Raw genomic sequence first — 18052 nt, 5'->3', positions numbered from 1 at the left:
GAAAAACAGAAAAGTCACAACCGTGCTCATTGCTATGGTCTTACAACAACATTTAAAGTTGTATTAAACTGAAAACAGAGTGTCCTGTGTTTTCTGTGTTGTTTTGAACCACAAAGTGTATGAGCATCTCATTGTGCTTGTCTCCTCCATGGGACGGCATCTTGCCTTCTTCCGAGCGTGGGTGGGGTGGTCTGCGCGTTAGCCCCAGCCTGCCTGCCTGGACTCCAGCTCTGGCATTTACCAGCTGGTAAGGCTGAGCAAATTCTTAACCTCCTCCTGACTCAGCTTCCCCATCTGTGAAGCGAAGATGAGCACCATTTCCTCTTCATGAGTCTGTTGGGAGGATCGAATGAGTTAAGGCTTGTGGAACGCCGGAAGAGAGACGAGCACGTGGTTGGAGGCACAGAAATGTACCTAGGATGGATCTCTCAGATCTGGGGGCTCAGCTCAGGGTTTTTGAAAAGCAAGTGCCCTCTGGTTGCCTGCTGAGGAAGACTTAGCCCCAGGCGTACGTGTGGTGGTTTCAGTCCTAATTCCCTGTTTGTGGTTTCTTGGTGTGGGAAGGTAAGAAAACTGAAAAGCCAGAAACCTGAGCTCTACCTCTGAGTTTGGCGCTAAGGGAACCCACAGCTTACAGACTTCTCGTATTTTAAGTCTCATTCTCAAAACTGAAAACCACTGGCTTCTGCCACCGGGCCAGGGAGACAGTAGATCACTTAGCAAAATTGTAGATCCCCTTAGACGAGCCTTACTGACTGATGGGGAGAAAAGCAGGGTATGATAACGCAGAATAAAGTCTCTTAGAAGTGAAAAATCCCCTCGTCTCCAAGATAGCCATAAATTATAAGATACAGGTTCATTTGCTTCTACTGCTACTAATGTCTCCGTGTTAAAAGAGGATGAAAAAATAAAAATTGGGGAGGCTCATTAATTCTTCCACAAATACAGACTGAGCCTTGCGACCGGTGACAGCGCGAACTGATGAGAACACAAGGATTATTGCTAGAGGCTACGCCCCGGAGTTCCGCCCAGTGCCTCCCTCATGCACCAGTCACCCATATTTAAGATTGAAGAGGGCTTGATTCTGTGTTTCGGAAAAGGCACCTTACCCAAATACTGCCCTTCCACGTCCTGGTACCCATCCACGTAGCTGACACACCTTTCTCACTTCTGCGTGTATAGGACACATCACTCAAAGATGAAAAATCTCTTGTCCCCCCACACCCTTCCCTCCCTCCATCACCCCCTCGGTTGGCTGAAACAGGGCCCCTCTCCTTGGCCTTGTCCCTTTGGGGGGATCCGGACACGTCTATTACGACAGCCCTCCCTCCCAAGAGACCCCAAGGTCCCAGAGGGCATGGAGTACATTGTCCTTAGTGATATAGTCTCAACACGCACAGTAATGACCTCCATAAATGGTTGTTCAAGTAACAAACGAACAGATCCAGAACCTTTCTGGGTTTTCCCTTTACTGAGCTCAGCCTCAATCCCTCTCCAGGACTGGTACACCCCGGTCTTTGTCTTAGCTGGTCTCCACGGATCGCCACTCACAGGTAATATGGTGGCCTGGTTCTCCCTGCCAACCATTATCTACAAAGTTCTGATCATCTGTACCTCATCTTCAGGCCCTATTGCTCTCTAATTGGTGGATATAAGGCTTCACAATTTTATTAGAAGCAGAACGTTTATATTCAATGACAAGCTTTTCTTTTAAAACAGACAGTATGAAAATGTCTGAGAACAGCCAAGTTTACAGCAAAGGTACACAGACGAAATTCTTTGTCATAAACTTTACTGTCAGTGGACTCTTAGGAATCCCCTTCTGTCCTTGAAAGAATGAACTTCAAAGTCAACCCGAAACCCTAAGGTGAAAACATATGCAAATGTATAAAAATGAGCCTGCCCTAATGGGGAAAGTGATCACCAAACCAAAGAGCAGCCTCTGTTATCTGGACACTTTGAGACTTGATAGTTTCACAAGAAATAGGCAGGGATTTCTGCAGTGCTGGTCTGCCTCAGTGATTCTAGAACCTTCCTGTGTGTGGTTCTCTAGGTTCTTTGCATGTCTTCCCTCTGCATGGGATTTTTTTTTTTTTTTTTTGGCCACTTTTCTACTCTCTTGATCATTTCAGTACCAGCAGGAGAGTAGGAGAAGCAAAAAGAGATGATATCATAATTCCCCTGTTTTTTTTCTAGTGGTATTTATGATAAGAGGCTTTAGGGGAAGAGCACTAATGCCACAGCTGAAATCAGGGCTTTGAATAACCCCCAGGCTTTGATTATATGCAGTGGCTCTCCCGCCCTGCCGTCTCCACACACACTCAGTTCAAGACGACGAGTATACCCGCAGTCTAATTTCTCAAACAAAAGTCCTCATCTGCGTTTTAAGAGATACAAGAGAGCCAAAGCTTTGAGACCTGCTCTTGGGGAGTTTTTCATCTCTTGAGGGATACAAGGTTTGCATATGTGAAATAATCACGAATCCTTAAGACGGTAAGCAGTAGCAAGCGTTCCGATAAGTAGAAGGAACGTATTCGAGAAATTCTGAGTTCTGGCTGCGTATTCTCCAGCCACATTATCTGTCTCATCTCCAGGTATGGGACGGCTGATGAGAATCAGCCCATGGTCTTGTCTTTCCCTCCTCGGTGATGGAGTTAGCATCAGGAGCAGCGATTGTGGAGGGTGCAAAGGTGGGGTGCTAACAATGACACCCCAAGATGATCTACGGGCAGAAGTACTCTGAGAGCCCTGGGCGTCCAGCGCCACCGGCAGCCGGAGGCACAAATGCCCTGCTTTCCAGCTCTGAGGCCCTTCTCCCGGGGCCCATCAGGCTGTGCCCTTACACTGCTCTAGGGGACTGAGGTCGGCCTTCTGTGACCATCTCAAGTGACCGCAAGGAATGACCAGAAACAGGAAGAACCGGAACCCCAGTTAAGCAGAGGCACGCAGGCAATATTCTTGAGTAATCAGATATGATAGAAGCATAACATATTAAGATGACCTAAGGGTCTTTCTTGGGTCTATTCAGAAATCAGAACATCTTGACTTTTACAGCCGTGACAAATTACGTCCTGTGATGCACAGGTATTTGGAGAACTGCTTGCAAGCATGGACCCCCCTTTCTCCTTTTGGGTATGTAACGCGCCGCAGCTAACAGGCCGGAGCAGTCTGAAAGAGCAGCTCGTGAAGACGGCAAAGAAGCGTTTACTTCCCACCTTTGAGGTTGGCTGCCTTCCAGTTGACAAGACCATCCTCCCCGTGACCTGGAGGCCCCCAACGGTCGCCCTCTGGTCTCCGTCCCCAAAGAACTCCATGCAAAGGCACTTGGCCAAAGAGTGGAAAAACTCTGCTCCGGCCTGAAACCTAATTCTCTGATGCGCACACGTTAGAATAGGGCACCCTCGCTCGTTACGCTGTCCGCGTGGGGGCTCATTTCCTTCTGAAACTAAAACTTTAAACAAAGCAGTTTGATTTATAGCCATTCTCCTTCTCATAAATCACAGCCACAGTGTGCTTCTCGGGACCCTCCAGGCGCTGGCACACTTAACCTTTTATCAGTGACGTGGGCCACCCCCCTTGGCGGCCGCCTGACGCTTCCCGGTTCCCCTTCTCCTTCCTTCGCTCCTCATTCCCGAAGGGACCTCGGGCTCCGTCCTGGCGAACATGCTGGCTGTGTTCTGGTTTCTTTTTATTTTTTAAAATTAAGGAACGTCAAAATTAAAACCTCTGGCTTTGCCCCCCTATGCTTTGCTGGGTGTGCAAATACAGCCGGGCCACTTGTCCCCACCCTGGACCCCCGTAGGCACCATTCCTCCCGCGTTTCTTACCTGCGACATGGGTGGAGGCAGGAGTCGCCTTGGCGACGGCCCGAATCACTGGGGCAGGCTGCTCTCTGCTTTGGTAGAGGAAGCTGGTGGATTCCCACCAAAGTTCCCCACAAATGTCCTATTGGGACCTAGGTGAGGGATGCTCAAGTGAGTCGTTTCCTCTGCCTCCTGCTTCCACCTGGCACCTGCAGAGTCCGGGAAGCCAGGCAGAGGTGTGTCAAGGAGGTAAAGACTCAAGGCGGCGCCGAGACAGCCACGATGCGGGGCACCCCTCGCCAGGCACTTTCCGGCTGGGGGATGTAGCGTCAGGAGAGGAAAGGGTGACAACATATTCTTATAGTGAAGGGTGGTGACAGCGGGGCCCTGAGCCCAGATCCAAAAGCTTATTTATCTTTCCAGAAGACGTGAGATGTTCAGTATCCTCGCTCAGTACACACAACCAAACTGGTGTTGTGACTTCCTAGGACACACAGCACCGGTTTCCATTGGCCCCTGTTACTCACATCTCTCAGTTATGAACGTGAGGGTGCCCCGTCCCCCAGGAGTGGGCTACAGGAGGCTTCTCCTCCCTGGTGAAGGAACTGGGGGGCTCCCGCCCCGTCTGCCGCCACTGAGCCGTGTCACCTGAGGCCAGCCACCTCAACTCTTTGAACCTCAGTGTCTTCGCTAGTAAAATGAGGCATACGGGTTATGTACCGACTCCCTTTTAACTCTAAAGTTCAGTCATTCTAAGACTTACGTAGTCCAGGAAGATGGATGCCTCTGAGAGAAGGGCTTCCCACAGAATGCCCCAGAGAGCCGGTGGGAAGTGCCTGGGCAGAAACGTTTGGGGAGCGCTAGTTGTTCTTACAGTAGGACTTCTCAGAACCTCCCTCAAGTATCCTTTTTTGATTATTTTTCTTTATTTCATAGGATTCTTTCTAACTTACAAAATAGGATATGATCCTTGTACATAGAACATCCACACACTTATAAGATCGGTATTGATAATCTCCCCCTCTCCTCCAGTCCCACCCCCAGCAGTAACCAACACAAGGTTTCGGTAGGTCTGTGCCTCCTCTGGAAACCTTTCTAGATCATGACTCTTGAGGAAGGGGACAGAGCAAGAATTTGTCTCCAATGGTTGGACCCTTTTTCACAGAGCACCTCGCGGCGGGAACAACGCTCTGTTCTGTATACTAAGAGAAATCTTGAACCCGAGGGCAGAACTGCACTTGCTTGATTAGAATTCTTTTCCCAAAATGGTAAGGAGTCTACCCAGGTCAGAGGGCCACAAACATAACCCTGTTCAGTGTCCAGATCACAGGCTATTTTCACTCTTGCTACGATTTTGGAGAATCTCTTAGAACACCGACAAACCGTCAGCAGCTTCTCAGCAAGGGGTGTTCAGAAGCCCACAGGGGTCCCTGTCCGCTTGGGCTGACACTTCCCCAGTCTGTCCCTGGAGTCTCCATTGGGACGGTGAAGATGGGGTGAATAGAAGCCATCCCTGCCCCTCGCAAAAAGGCTGACACAGAATTTACTTTTATCCACTGTTCCCTACTCCTGGTTTGTAGCAGGAGCTCAGTCCACACTGTAGAACCCTTGCTCAAGTAAAATGAGAAAAAAGGTGGCCCTAGAACAATCTGAGACCTGACAGCTAGATCGGGTCAGGGTCTGATGCCGTGTGCTCCACCTTGAATCCACCCGATGCATTTCCATGGACATTGTTTTCTTTAATCCTCATAAAAAGGACTCTGAATTCAGCAGTTTGCGGAGGTCACATCTGCATGACCAGGAATGCAAGACCGCGACTCAGTGACCTTCTGACTGCAAGCCAAGTGGTCTTCCCTGTACCACAGGGGTCTTTGCACTTTTTCCTTCAAGTTGCACACCCTAGTCCTTAGGGATCGAGGGAGCGAGCATGGTGGAGGGCAGAAGTAGTGGACACCATGGGCACCCCTGGTATCTAGTCCAGATTTCAGAGTAACTGGGTGGTGTGGGGCTTAAATGATCTCGAATGGATCCCTTCAATCAACTCTCTTCTTGACCTTGTCTGTTTAACCAACAGTAGCAACAAAAACCCTTGCAATAAAATCCAGGAAAAAGTTTTTTCTTCAGTGGTTTCTGGAACTGTATTTAAGCGAAACTGTAAAACACCTGCTCTGGTTCATCCTTCTTAAAAGACTCCCAAATTGTGTCATCCACACACAGATTTGCATGACTTGTGATGTTCAAATGGCTTTCAAAACGTGCTCAACTCTCGGTAGTGAAACCAAGACGATTTTTGGGAAGGATGTATGACGAAAATTCTCAATACCCAAGGTTAAGCTGACAGGGAAAATGTTTGTGTCAGAGCAGTGTATAGTGTGTTATTCCAGAATAACACAGACTCTGTCTTCTGGTATATTGTCCAGTCGGTGCAAACCAGGCTAAATTACACAGCAAGATCCTTTATAAACATCAACACAATTAAAGATTTGTTCCCATTTTTCTAACACCGTGCAGGGCAGACCCCGTGGGAGGGGCTTACAGGTCACGCTGATCTGTAAGTACCAGCAGGTGAGGGCACATTTTACAAACGTTACACAATGGCTCTCCCCATTAGCAATATGTTCGTCTTTTTTTACTGCCCATTTTCATGTTTAATTGTTGGCTTTGATTCATTTTTATGGCTAGAAAGAAAGATTGTAAGTAAACGTTCTTCTAAAGTCAAACTATTCTACAAACTTTTTAACGACTTCTGAATTTATCTTACCTGATTTTCCTAAGAGTTTTAAGCTTCTAAAATTAATGTGCATCCTGAGGAGAATTTTCCTTTTCCTGGGGGAAGAAAAAAGTAATAATTGGGAAAAAGAAAGTCTGTCAGTATAAGAATTAGCAAAAGAAAATATGCTAAGTTCAAGAGTACTTGAATGGAGGTTGCAGCCTGTTGTTGTTGCTGTTGCTGTTGTTTAAGATTTATTTATTTACTGAGAGAGAGAGAGAGAGATCAAGTGCTGGGGCAGAGGGAGAGAGAGAGGAAGAGAAATAGACTTCCCGCTGAGCTTGGAGCCTGATTCAGGGCTCAATGTCATGACCCTGGGAGCATGACCTGAGCTGAAATCAAGAGTGGGGTGCTTAACCAACTGAGCCCTCCCCCACCCAGGTGCCCCAGTTGCAGTCTGTTTTGATAGAACATTGTTCATTCCATTTTTCCACTAAAAATAGAAATATTATTCTAGAAATGCAAAGTGTTGTGCAACGATGCAGTTGGTTTTGCTCTGTGGGTTTCAACCAGTTTTGCATCTATTTGTAAATTCATTTCAGCCCTCCTGATGGTCTCTGTGTGTGCATTTGTTGAATTCTCTTTTGAGTGGGTTGTAACATCTTATTGGTTCCCTCATTAATGAATGAGTTAAATAAAATCTTTGATAGGCATTCATTTGCATTCGTCAAAGGGTTATAGGCCTGAAGGTTCTAAATATTTTGTAAAAAATTAACCTTTAACATAGGTCTACTTTATAATGTTAGAAATTCACAAGTCATTTTTAAAGAAATATTCCTCCAGATTTTGAAGAATTTGTTCTTAAGAAAAGGATTACCTAAATTTTAGAAACCAGGTTTGAAGGGTTAGAAATATGGGTCAATTGACCACCAATAACTTGTGAGTCTTTCTGATATTGAAGACTTTGTGGAGAGATTAGTGTGTCCGAAGCCCAGAGATCATGAGTGCTCTATGCAAACCGCTATCAGTGTGGCTTGGAATCTTTTGTAACTGAATATCAAAAATACTTCCTATTGACCTGGCCCACCACCCTTTACCACATATACATCTCACACATCCTTCTTTGTGTGTGATACAAATCCACTTCAGAATAAGTCTTCTTTGTTCACTGGTGTGTCCCTTGAGGGTCTCCTCTGGGACCTAGTAGACATTTTCTATTTGAACAAGAGCAAACATCTCAATCCTCTTGGTATGAGGAACTGGGCACTAGGGACAGAGAGATACACAGGAGAATCCCAAAGCCAACTGAGGAAGAAACAAGAGAACCACATGTTCAAAATTAAGGGCCTGTCAGGAAGAACAGTGGTAGCCTTGACCGCAGGTATGTAAGAAAAGGTATGAAGAGTCCCAGAGAGAAATTCACCCAGCAAGTCACTGGGAGTCTGGTCTAAGGCTTGTTGGGGAGGGCCATTCTGGTAGGGCCTGTGCTGGCCATACCCAGGCACTGTCCCTGCTCCAGGGAAAACCTGGCTAAGTCTATGCTTGTGAAGCAGGAGAACTGCACCCTGAGAGGCCACCTCATGGACCATCCCCCAGCCTGTGGAGGTAGAGAATACAGGACATCAACATATAGGGGACAAACATCTCTAGGGCTCTGTAGTAGTGACACCAGCTCATAGTAAGGGACAAGTACAACAGTGGAAATGGAGCAGCTTTCCAGTTCCTTCGACAGCTCCATTTTGAAGCAGAATTATTGGAATAGCTTTGGACCAAGTTATTCCTCCCTCCAGGTTCACACGTTTTGGAGGCTGCCCTCAAGAGGCAGGTCACACAGGGCATATGCATGGGTAATAAATTGATTGGAAACTTGAAAGTGCTGTTACCGCAGTTGCACCTGACGTGGTTGAAGCAGGTCATACGAGGCACACTGGTGTTTCTCTAACCAAACTCTGCATTAGATTCTAATGGGACCTCAGAATGGATCATTTAAAAATCAAAATTGGAAAGAAAGAAAAAAAAAAAACAGAAGTTAAATACTCTTTATAGCTTTCAGCTGCTTTAAGTTCAGTTTTTGCCCTTCTGCCGGATGAGGGGATGAGGAGGGCAGATGGGATTTTGTTCTGATTTAGCTCTGGGGATACAGCAGTCCAGACCCCACCAGACCAGACATTCCTGGCCCTAGGTTTTTAGACACAAGCTACCTTTTGGCAGTAAGACCCGAACTCAGGGCAGTTCTGCCTTGACCACAGAACTTGGGGAGGAAAAAAAAAAAAAAAAAGCTAGTGGTAGAAATCTATAGTTGAAGATATCTTTGCTTCTAGTGCTCATAGATCTTGTCGACTGAGATAAGGCTATGAACAAAGGCTTTTGAGTTCTATAAAGAAAGATCCTAAATAAGGCCGCTTCAGGCCAGCCCTTCAGATAGGTGAGTAGAGCCCCAGGTCAGAAGCCCCAAAATAAACACGGGGGACCACAGCAGTTTTCACTTCCACAAGATCTAGAGTCACACTTCCATGTGGCCTTCGTGGTTACAGAAAGGGGACCAAGGTGGGCGGGCTGTCCGTCAAGGTTCTCCATACATCCCACCCCACCTGCACACAGGCAGATTAGTGAAGGAACTTCAAGTACAGACTTCACCCAGAATGAAACTGCCTTAATGCAAGACGTTCTCACTGAGGCAGTCACCCATTCCGTAAAAGGGTCAGGGTCCCGCTCAGGATCAAAGTTCCTTCTGTCTCCTTGTGTTCTCCTGATGGCCAGCTTCATACCTTCAGTCGCTATGAAGCAGGAAGGATGAGGTGGAGCTACTCAGTTTACTTGAGCTTTTCATGGTTTCTGTAATACTGGAAAGATCTGGACTTCCAGCGGACTGTCGAACTCAAAGCTGGGTAGCTCTGGAATAACAATCGGAACAAGCCAGATGCCATCGGTTAAGATTCTGCCTCAGGTTTCCATCCGGAGCAAAAGGAAACCCGGCTACTTTTAGCATTTGATCTGTCCTAAATCTATCCAAACAGTTATTTGGACAGATTTCTATTGGGAAGCAGCGGATAGAAGCACTTCATCGTGAGAGACGTCCTTGACAAAGAAAGGTCATAGTGGGAAGCGAACAGGAAGAGAGAGTAAGGGAATAAGGCAGGATGGCAGCAGGAGATAGAATGACTTCCCCTTTGAGTCAATCACTGAAATTCCACCTCGGAATTTAGTGAAGGAAAGGCATCGTAGTCCTGTATATGGGAACTGAACAGTGAGAAAACATACCGTTGGAGCCTTTGCACCCTCACGTTTTAACCAGCAGTCCATACCCCAAGCCTTCCTCCCAACGTTCATACAGAAAAAGTGATAAAAAATTTATTCCTCTAAATCTGAGACAGCTTCGGTGACAAGTCTTCAAATTGAAAGAAATAATTTGCTGCTCAACAGAAGACTCCCAACCCTACTGGGAAGAGGACAGAGGACAGCTGGGGGTATTAGTCACTTCGAAAACCTTGGGTCAAGCATCACGAGTGCTGTATCATTCATGTATTCCTGCCTGCCTGCCTTCTGCTCCGACAGCAGACGCTCTAGGAAGAGAGACATCGGGGACAAAAAGCTCCGTGAAACTGTGGGGAGTGATAACAGTCCCCAGGCGAGTCTGATAAAACATCCCACCCCCGGCTCCTTCAAAGGGGGCAGAAACTGTTGAAGCAGTGGGAAGCTATAAATAGTATTTAACTCCTATTTTTTCTAATTAAGAAAAAAACTGTTTTTAACGATCCCTCTTGAAGCCTGGGTAGAACATAGAACAGATCTGATTGGGGACATAAGAAAAGGCTCAGGGGCACTGCCAGGGCTTTTGTTCCCGGACATGAAAACAAACAGAAGTTTGAGCAGTTGCTGTAATTTACTACGTGCCTGGCACTTAGCTGCAAAGGAGGGATGACCTTGTCAATCCCCCTTGTACAAGTGAGAAAATGAGTCTGGGTGAGGCTAAGTCACAGCCAGGGGACACACCTCTAGTCAACAGTGGGCACCGAGAGAGAAGCCAGGCCCCTTGAGCATGAGACAAGGTACCGGCACAGATGTTTCCTGCACGAGGAGGGAGGCAGTGCGGTGGGCTGGTGGAACCAAAGAGAATTCCAGGGGAAGGGGACGGAGTGGGTAAAGAGGGCCCAGCTGGTTCAGGTAATGGGGGTCATGGGATGTCTGGGCACAGAGGGTGACACTGGGGTTAGGGTCGCTCGCATGTACCACACATTATTTCTTCCCTCCAGACGTCTGGAAGAAGTGCAGTACGAGGGAAAGGTTGGCCTTTCTTTCTAGAGAACGTGGCAGTCTTGGTTCCTCTTTAAGGTTCACAAACAGCAGAACAAGATCCCGGCTGCCTCATGGAGTCAGAGGTCCCCTGACACCTGCCTGCGGCAAAGCCTGAGCAGAATCCCTGAGGCCTGGGCACAGTCCCACGGCAGACAGCTTGGACCTAAACAGAACAGCTGCTCTGGCCGGTCAGCCTCGCCATAAGGAGCCCTTGGTATTACCTCAAAGGTCAGGAAATGGTAAATCCACTAGGAGCCCCCAGGGTTGAACAAGTGCCACAGCTGGCCAGCGCAGACTTTTCGTGCAGCAGACAGAAAGTCCTCGAGAGAGGGGTCGTCCTGGGCTACCCACTGGGAGGTCCTCTGCTACTTCAGGAGGGGCAAGTGCCCAGGCCAGACCCAGCTTGGAATCGCTTTACACGTCCTGAAAAATCCTCCTGGCTCCTTAGGCCTGCAGTCTTCACTCCCGGGGCACGCCTTCTGCTCTCCCTCGTGCATTGCAGACTCTGGCCCCTACTCAGGAGGGGACTAGCAAAGATGCTCAGGGATAGTGTCCACTAGGCAAAAAAGCAAGGTGTACTCGGTTGGAATATACAACGTACTTCTGAGGGTGAGCTAGTTTCCAAACGCTGACTCCCACGGCAGTGCTCCTGGGGAAGTGCAGACGGAGAACGGTATGCAGCCACCCCTTAAGCGAATTCTAGAAGCTGGAAGTCCTCCTGAGACAAAGAAGCCAATGGCCTGTGGACACCTAAAGTTTCAGAACCAACTGTATTCTTTGCTGGTGGAAATGCAGGGTGCCCTGAACTTAGACTCAACTTAATCCTTTCGGCCCAACAAGGGCTTCAGCTCCAGGGCCAGATCTGGGGGAAGAGACACAGAGCTTTCCTATCCAGGAGGCCCTGAGATCCTTGTGCACAGGTAGTGGAGGGCCCCGCGGGCCAGCCACATGCTGAGACAACCTGGGGGCTGTGGGACAAACCCACCTACCTGGCTCTCCTCACTTCCCTCTGCCCACTGGTCTCCACTGGTTCCTGGGTGTCCCTCTGTCATCCATCCCTCATCCACCTTGCCCTGCTTTGGGGCAGACCCTGGCCTAGGATATAAGCTGAGGAACTTCTGTCCATGGCCGGGGTGGGGGGCACTCTGGCCTGTCCCCATGCTTGCCAAGCACACTAACAGGCCAAAGGTGTGCTTGGGTGATGGTTCTCAGGAGGGAAAGTATAGCGGAGACCAGAGGAAAGAAATCAGCAGCCCCTCGAGGTGGGGGTCAAGAGGACGGGGAAGGCAGCCAGCACGCAGGTGTCCAATCTAGGACACGGGACGCTGTGATGTCATCAAGAAAGACGTGGGGGGCTCGGGCTGGAGGAAATGTTTATGAAAGAAAGAAAATGTTAGGGTGATCGAATCGGAAACGAGTTAGAGCTGAAGCGTCTATAAACCCACTTTTGAGAGGATCCAGTTCCTTCCGGAGCGACCATCCTTCCCCGTAAGTGTCTTTTCATGCCCCAGGGTTAAGTACCTCCCAGTGCTTCTGGACATCAAAGTAGGTCCTAGGTATATTCGGGGAAGGAAAAACAAGGTTAATTTTTTGTTCCTTTAGCACTAACGGGGAGAAGCACTCTCCCTATCTGAAGGGAAAAATACATAAAAGAAGAAACAAATGTTTCTACCACACTGAGTGCAGCCTAGAAAGCCCCCTGAAGCTTGTTCACCTCCTGAGGCTGACTTCGAGGTCAATCCTAACATGGGGCATTTGATAACCTGGACATGAAGGTAATTATTTAAACTCCTTCCCAGGGCTTGCTGAGGCATCTTCCATGAAGGAAACTCTGGGTGGACGGAGGTCGCCAGCCAGGCCCGGGTCTCCAGCCACGTGTGGGCCGCGTGATACACGTGAGCAGGACTCGTTTTCCTCCTGTGACACGGGGGGAGAAGTCCCCGTCTTCAGGGGTCTGGTGACAGTGAGCTTTGCCTGGCCTTGCGCCGAGGTGGGTGCTGGGCAGGGAGCTTTGTGCACACCAACTCATTTACCACACGCGGCCCCCGCAGGGGCTCAGTTTTCCCAGAGCCCCCACTTCACAGACCCCGTGCATCCCCTTCTGAGGAAGAAGGAATCATCTAGAGAGCTCCCTGACAGCTGAAGCCTGCCCGCTTCTGCGCTGACCCTGCACCCAGTCAGTCCCAGGCCGAGAGGCCCAGACAGGCACCGGTCCCCTCAGAGAGGGCAGCCCCGTGGGCCTCCCGCCCTTTGGCCACTCTGGGAAGTCCTTCTTCCTCTCACCGCGGCTTCTTTACTGTCAGCCGACTTAGCCTGCCTTCAGTTTGGCGTTCCCCCTAGATCAGAAGCCCTGGGATGCAGCACCGAGGCCTGCCCTCCGCTCTGTGCCCGGGACGGATGGCCTGTGTTTCCTGCCCAACACACCGGGCTTGTAAACACTTACTTGGAAACATCCAGAAGGAAGGCCACTGGCTAGTTGGACTCTCCCTGCCAGAAATTCACATTTGTGACGCAAAGAAGCTCTCCCTTCCCACCAGTTAGCTCATGTGAACGTGGTGACAGAAACACTGAGGAGAAACCATTCGGTATGTTGCCCACGTCTTCCTGGGCTTTTGCCCCAGCTGCTGAGCGAGACTGAGGCCGCACAGGTGCTCTTCTCGTCCCTGGGTAACGTGCTCCAGACCGGGGCACCAGGACCCCTCTCTGTGAGACGGCCATTTGCAGAAGCTCTCCGCGGCAGCCATTGTTCAGAGCCAGAAATAGGATGGCTCCCTTCCGTCTGCAGGCCCAGAGCTCTGACCGCAGGCTTCCCTGTGGGTTTCTATCTTGTCCTTTTGGTTCTGGGGAAGTCGTGAGGTCCGCAGGCCGGAAGGAGGAAGTAGAACGCAGCAAGGAAGTTGAGGCAGGGAGATGCAGAGGGCCCTGCACCACCCCCGCGCCCTGCCCCATTCAGATCTGCGTCTCACCCTCCCTCCGCTCAGGGTCTGAACACAGAGAACCTCATCAAGGTGTCGCACACGTGCCTGAGAAGGGTTTCACTCAAATCCATGCCGGAAGAAAATGTGAGAAAGGGCTTTGCTGGATGTGTAAATGAAGCCTGTCTGGGAAAGGTAATAACGTAATTTTAAGACACGAGTGGCTGGTAAAGACTGATGGGGAAAGGAGAGGAGGAGCTCAGGTCGTTCAGTGGGCATAAAGCGGGCTGACCCACCGTCGCGCTCCAGAGGCCCCATGCCGTTTCGCCATTTTGTCTTCTGTGGGGAACACAATGGTCAGCCTAAGGTCAGGGTGATGAGCTTACTGTGTAGTGTTCAAGACATGGAGGCCCTAGTTTCCCTCCGCCTCTACTCAGTGTGTGACTTGGGTCAAGTCATGTCACCTTTCTAGATTTCAGCTCCCTCATCTGTCCCATGGGACCCACTTGCATCTGAGGCTCCGTAAGTCTCTTTCCCAAAAGACCCATTGTCATGCTTGATTGTGTGTGTCGACCTTACCAGATCACGGGTGCCCCAGATACGTGGCTATACATGGTTTCTTGTTGTGTCTCTGAGGATGTTTCCCGGTGAGATTAGCACATGAACTGGTAGACTCAGCAAAGCCGTGAGCTCTCCCTAGTGGGGGTGGGTGTCATCCACTCTCTGGGGACCTGAGTAGAACAAAAAGGTATAAGAAGGCAGATCTGGGCCCCTCTACCTGCCTGGGGAGCAGGGACACAGAGCTTTACCACCTTGAAGGTGACAAAGGGCCCACCTTTACCACTTCTGCTTCTCAGTTTCTGAGACTTTCAGATCTAGACTGGAATCCACACCCTCTGCTCCCAGGTTCTCGAGCCTTTAGACTCAGACTGACTCATAGCACAGGCTTCCCTGGGTCTCCAGCTTGCAGATGGTATGTCATGGGACTCCATAATTGTGTGAACCGATTCCTTTTATATCCATCTGTACATACGTATCCTATTGGCTCTGTTTCCCTTGGAAACCCTGACTAAGACGCCCTTCAAGAGAATCATGGTGCAGGTGACCCCAGGAAGGGGTTTCCATGGTCTTGGTGAAAATGAGGACAAGTCCTTGTAGGCTACAGGGAGGACACATGAAGAACTCTGCCCTACCATGGGCGGTAGCTGCCAAGTCGAGCCTTGTAAAAACTTGCCCTTCCTCCCTTTATTATACCCTTTGTGACTCTGGATTACAATCTTCTAGCAGATTCTTCATGATCTCCATACAGAATGCTCAGTGTTGGTAAATATGATGAGGCTGAATCAACACAGAAACAGAGCTATGAATTCCCAGCTCAAGTACACACCTTGTGAAACAGAACAACGTCCTCTTCCACTCATTTAGAGAAAAAGACAGACAAGCCAAGTCTGTGGTTCCCCTTCTGAGGGCTCAGGAGTCCTATTTTGTGGGCTGTCCCACCTGAGCAGTCTAGAGGTCCTGCCCCAATGTGAATGGCTCCTCCTGAGAAACAGTTCTACCCCCTCCTGCAGGGAAGTGTGCTCTCTCTCTCTCAGGGCATCCCGTCAGAGCTCATCAGTACCATTTTTGTAATAGTTTATTGAGGGTAAAAAAAAAAAAAATTATTGAACAATTGCTCCTGTAAAACTGTGCAATATAGCAGGAAATTAAAATGCCCTTTGTTCTGGCGTGAAGTAAAGGAGGTCTGAATTCTAGAAACCCAGTCATCCTGGGCTGCCTCTTGGGTGGGTGTTAGTGCATTAATGTTTTGCAGCAGCCCAGAGTATATGAGCAACCACAGGACTTTTATTGTCTGCTTCCCTAATCTGTCCTGCTATAACTTAAAAAAGAAGTTACAGCGTCTCTATAAAACTATTTGGTTATAACTAGGTTGTTAAATTTGTTTGCTGAAGTCAGCTCTAAGGCGTCAAGAATTTCAATAGCGCAGGGTGTCAAAGATAAATACTGCAGTCACTGTGTGGCCCAGGAAGAGATTTATTTTGCAAACCTTGCCAACCCCAAAAGGGAGATTATATGTTTTGGGAGATAGGGCGCCATCCTGTTTGCGACGTTCATTTAGATTTTTTTTTTTTACACCAAAAGGCATTAAGTTCCTTCATAAATATTAACAAAAGTTTGTTGGGAAGCATGAGTCCAAAGGAGGGGGGGTCAGCTGGCAGATTCTGCCCCCCAGGTGTGGATTGTGTCTTCTCCAAGGAGACCTGGATTCTTTTTCCTGTATGACATAAATTGTCTGCTTTCATGCTTCCTAAAGAATTAGCAAACACGTAGAGTCAACCCATCCAAATTTTTAATTTTGTTTCTACGGTAGCTGCTTATTGGATGTCAGCTATGATATTCAGATACAAAATCAACTGTTTTTCCCCTCCTGTGTCTTCTATTTGACACCATGGCCATTCCAAGGGTGCCAAACCCTTCCAGCTATTTGTTTATGAAATTAAGAAAAAAATATGGGCTCACCAAATTTATTTCTAAAAAATTATTTTATTTCAACTAGTGGTTCTTAACTGGGAGGAATTTTGCCCATCCCTCCCCCAACCCATCAAAAAGGTGACAAGGCCATTTTTTATTGTCACTCCTGGGGAGGGAGGATATACTTGTGTCTAGTGGCTGGAGGCCAGAGATGCTTCTAGACATCCTACCACGTGAAGCCCCCAGGACCAGGAATCAGCCTGCTCAGAGTGTCAGCAGGGCCAAGGGTGAAAAAACCTGATATCCCAATTATAAACTATCCTTCATACAGAAAATAAGAGAAACAGTTCTCTGTACTGCTGTGCCTTGAAGGTGCAAGTGCTTCATTGAGATTATCTCATTCAATTCTGCCTCTGTAAGAAAGAGTCTTTTCTGATATAACCTGAAAGTTGTGTTCTACAAAATCCCAGTGTAATCAAAGATGGCCGACAACCTCAGTCTCCCAAAGTCCAACCCAAAATGTTCCTCCTTCATCTCACCTCACCCCACAGTGGCCTTCAGCACTGCCCACCAAGTTCCCATCCCAGAAACCCTCTCTTATTTTGTCTAAATGCTACCTCTTCCCCACCACCTTTGCTGACTTCCCCAAGCCACTCATCGCTAGAGCTCTTCAAGGCTTAAGTCCAGATCCATCCCCTCTCCTGCTGGACCCTTTCCCTGGGAGAGCTTAGCCACACTCATCTCCAACCCCCTCCCAGCATGGACACCTCAGAATGCATGACTCAGCCCAAAGCACTCTGACTTCCACATCCATCTCACTGCCTCATTCTTCTTTCCTTAGGACACCTCAGAGGCAACTCAAACAGACACCTGAAATGTCACCTGAATCCATGACCTCCCTCCTGATCCTTGTCCCCTTCTATCACTCATGGGCTGGCTCAGGGATGGCTACCCTTCACCTGTTTGTGGGGTGTAGCCCACAGGTCATTGTTTACCCTCTGCTCTGTCCAAAGGCCTATGATCAAACCATCACCAAACTGGGTAGTTGATTTCCATAATATGTTCAGATCTATCCACTTCTTTCCCATCTACCGCACTCTTGCATAAATTACCACTGCATCCACCTGGACGTCTGCAGTAGATCCTCACTAGCCTTCTTGTTTCCGCTTGGCTCTCTGACCTTTAGTCCCAGGGATCTGCCCAAGCGCACATCAAGTCAAGATAACCATCCCTACTCCAACCCACCTGTACATTCACACACCTGCACCTGCACAAACACACACAACCTGAAGCCCTTCATTAGCTTTCTGGCATCCGTAAGATAAAACACAACTTCTGAACTTGGCACCTAAGACCCTCTATGTTCTGGTTCCTACGATTCACTCTCTGACCTCTAAACATGCTGCCCTTGCAATTCCTCCTACTTGCCTTACTCCCTTGACCACAGGGCCTTCACCTATGCTGCTCACTCTGCTGAGAACACATTTTCTCACCATCTCCCTCATTAGCTCTCACCCATCCCTCCGATCATGGCCCAACATCATTTCTCTAGGAAGTTTTCTTGCTCTCCCTGACCTGTAATATCCTCTTAGATAACCATGACCGCCCCCCTACTCCTGCAGTTCCCCAGTGATCTTCCATATGTTATCTACGTCATTGTTTGGCTGTCTTCTGTATCTCCCATTGATCCTATGAACTTGAGGGGCAGGCAAACTGAGGCTTTAGAGACACTAAAATTTGGCCAAGGTCAATGAGTAGAGCAGACACTGTTCTCTTAACAACTGACCGTTCCATGCGGCGGAATACTGTGCGTATCCAGACTGGTTTCATCAAAATACCATCTAAATAAGGATGAC

Source organism: Mustela erminea, chromosome 7, assembly GCF_009829155.1.
Source record: "Mustela erminea isolate mMusErm1 chromosome 7, mMusErm1.Pri, whole genome shotgun sequence".
Lineage (NCBI taxonomy): Eukaryota > Metazoa > Chordata > Mammalia > Carnivora > Mustelidae > Mustela > Mustela erminea.
Note: the sequence above shows the minus strand (reverse complement) of the source record.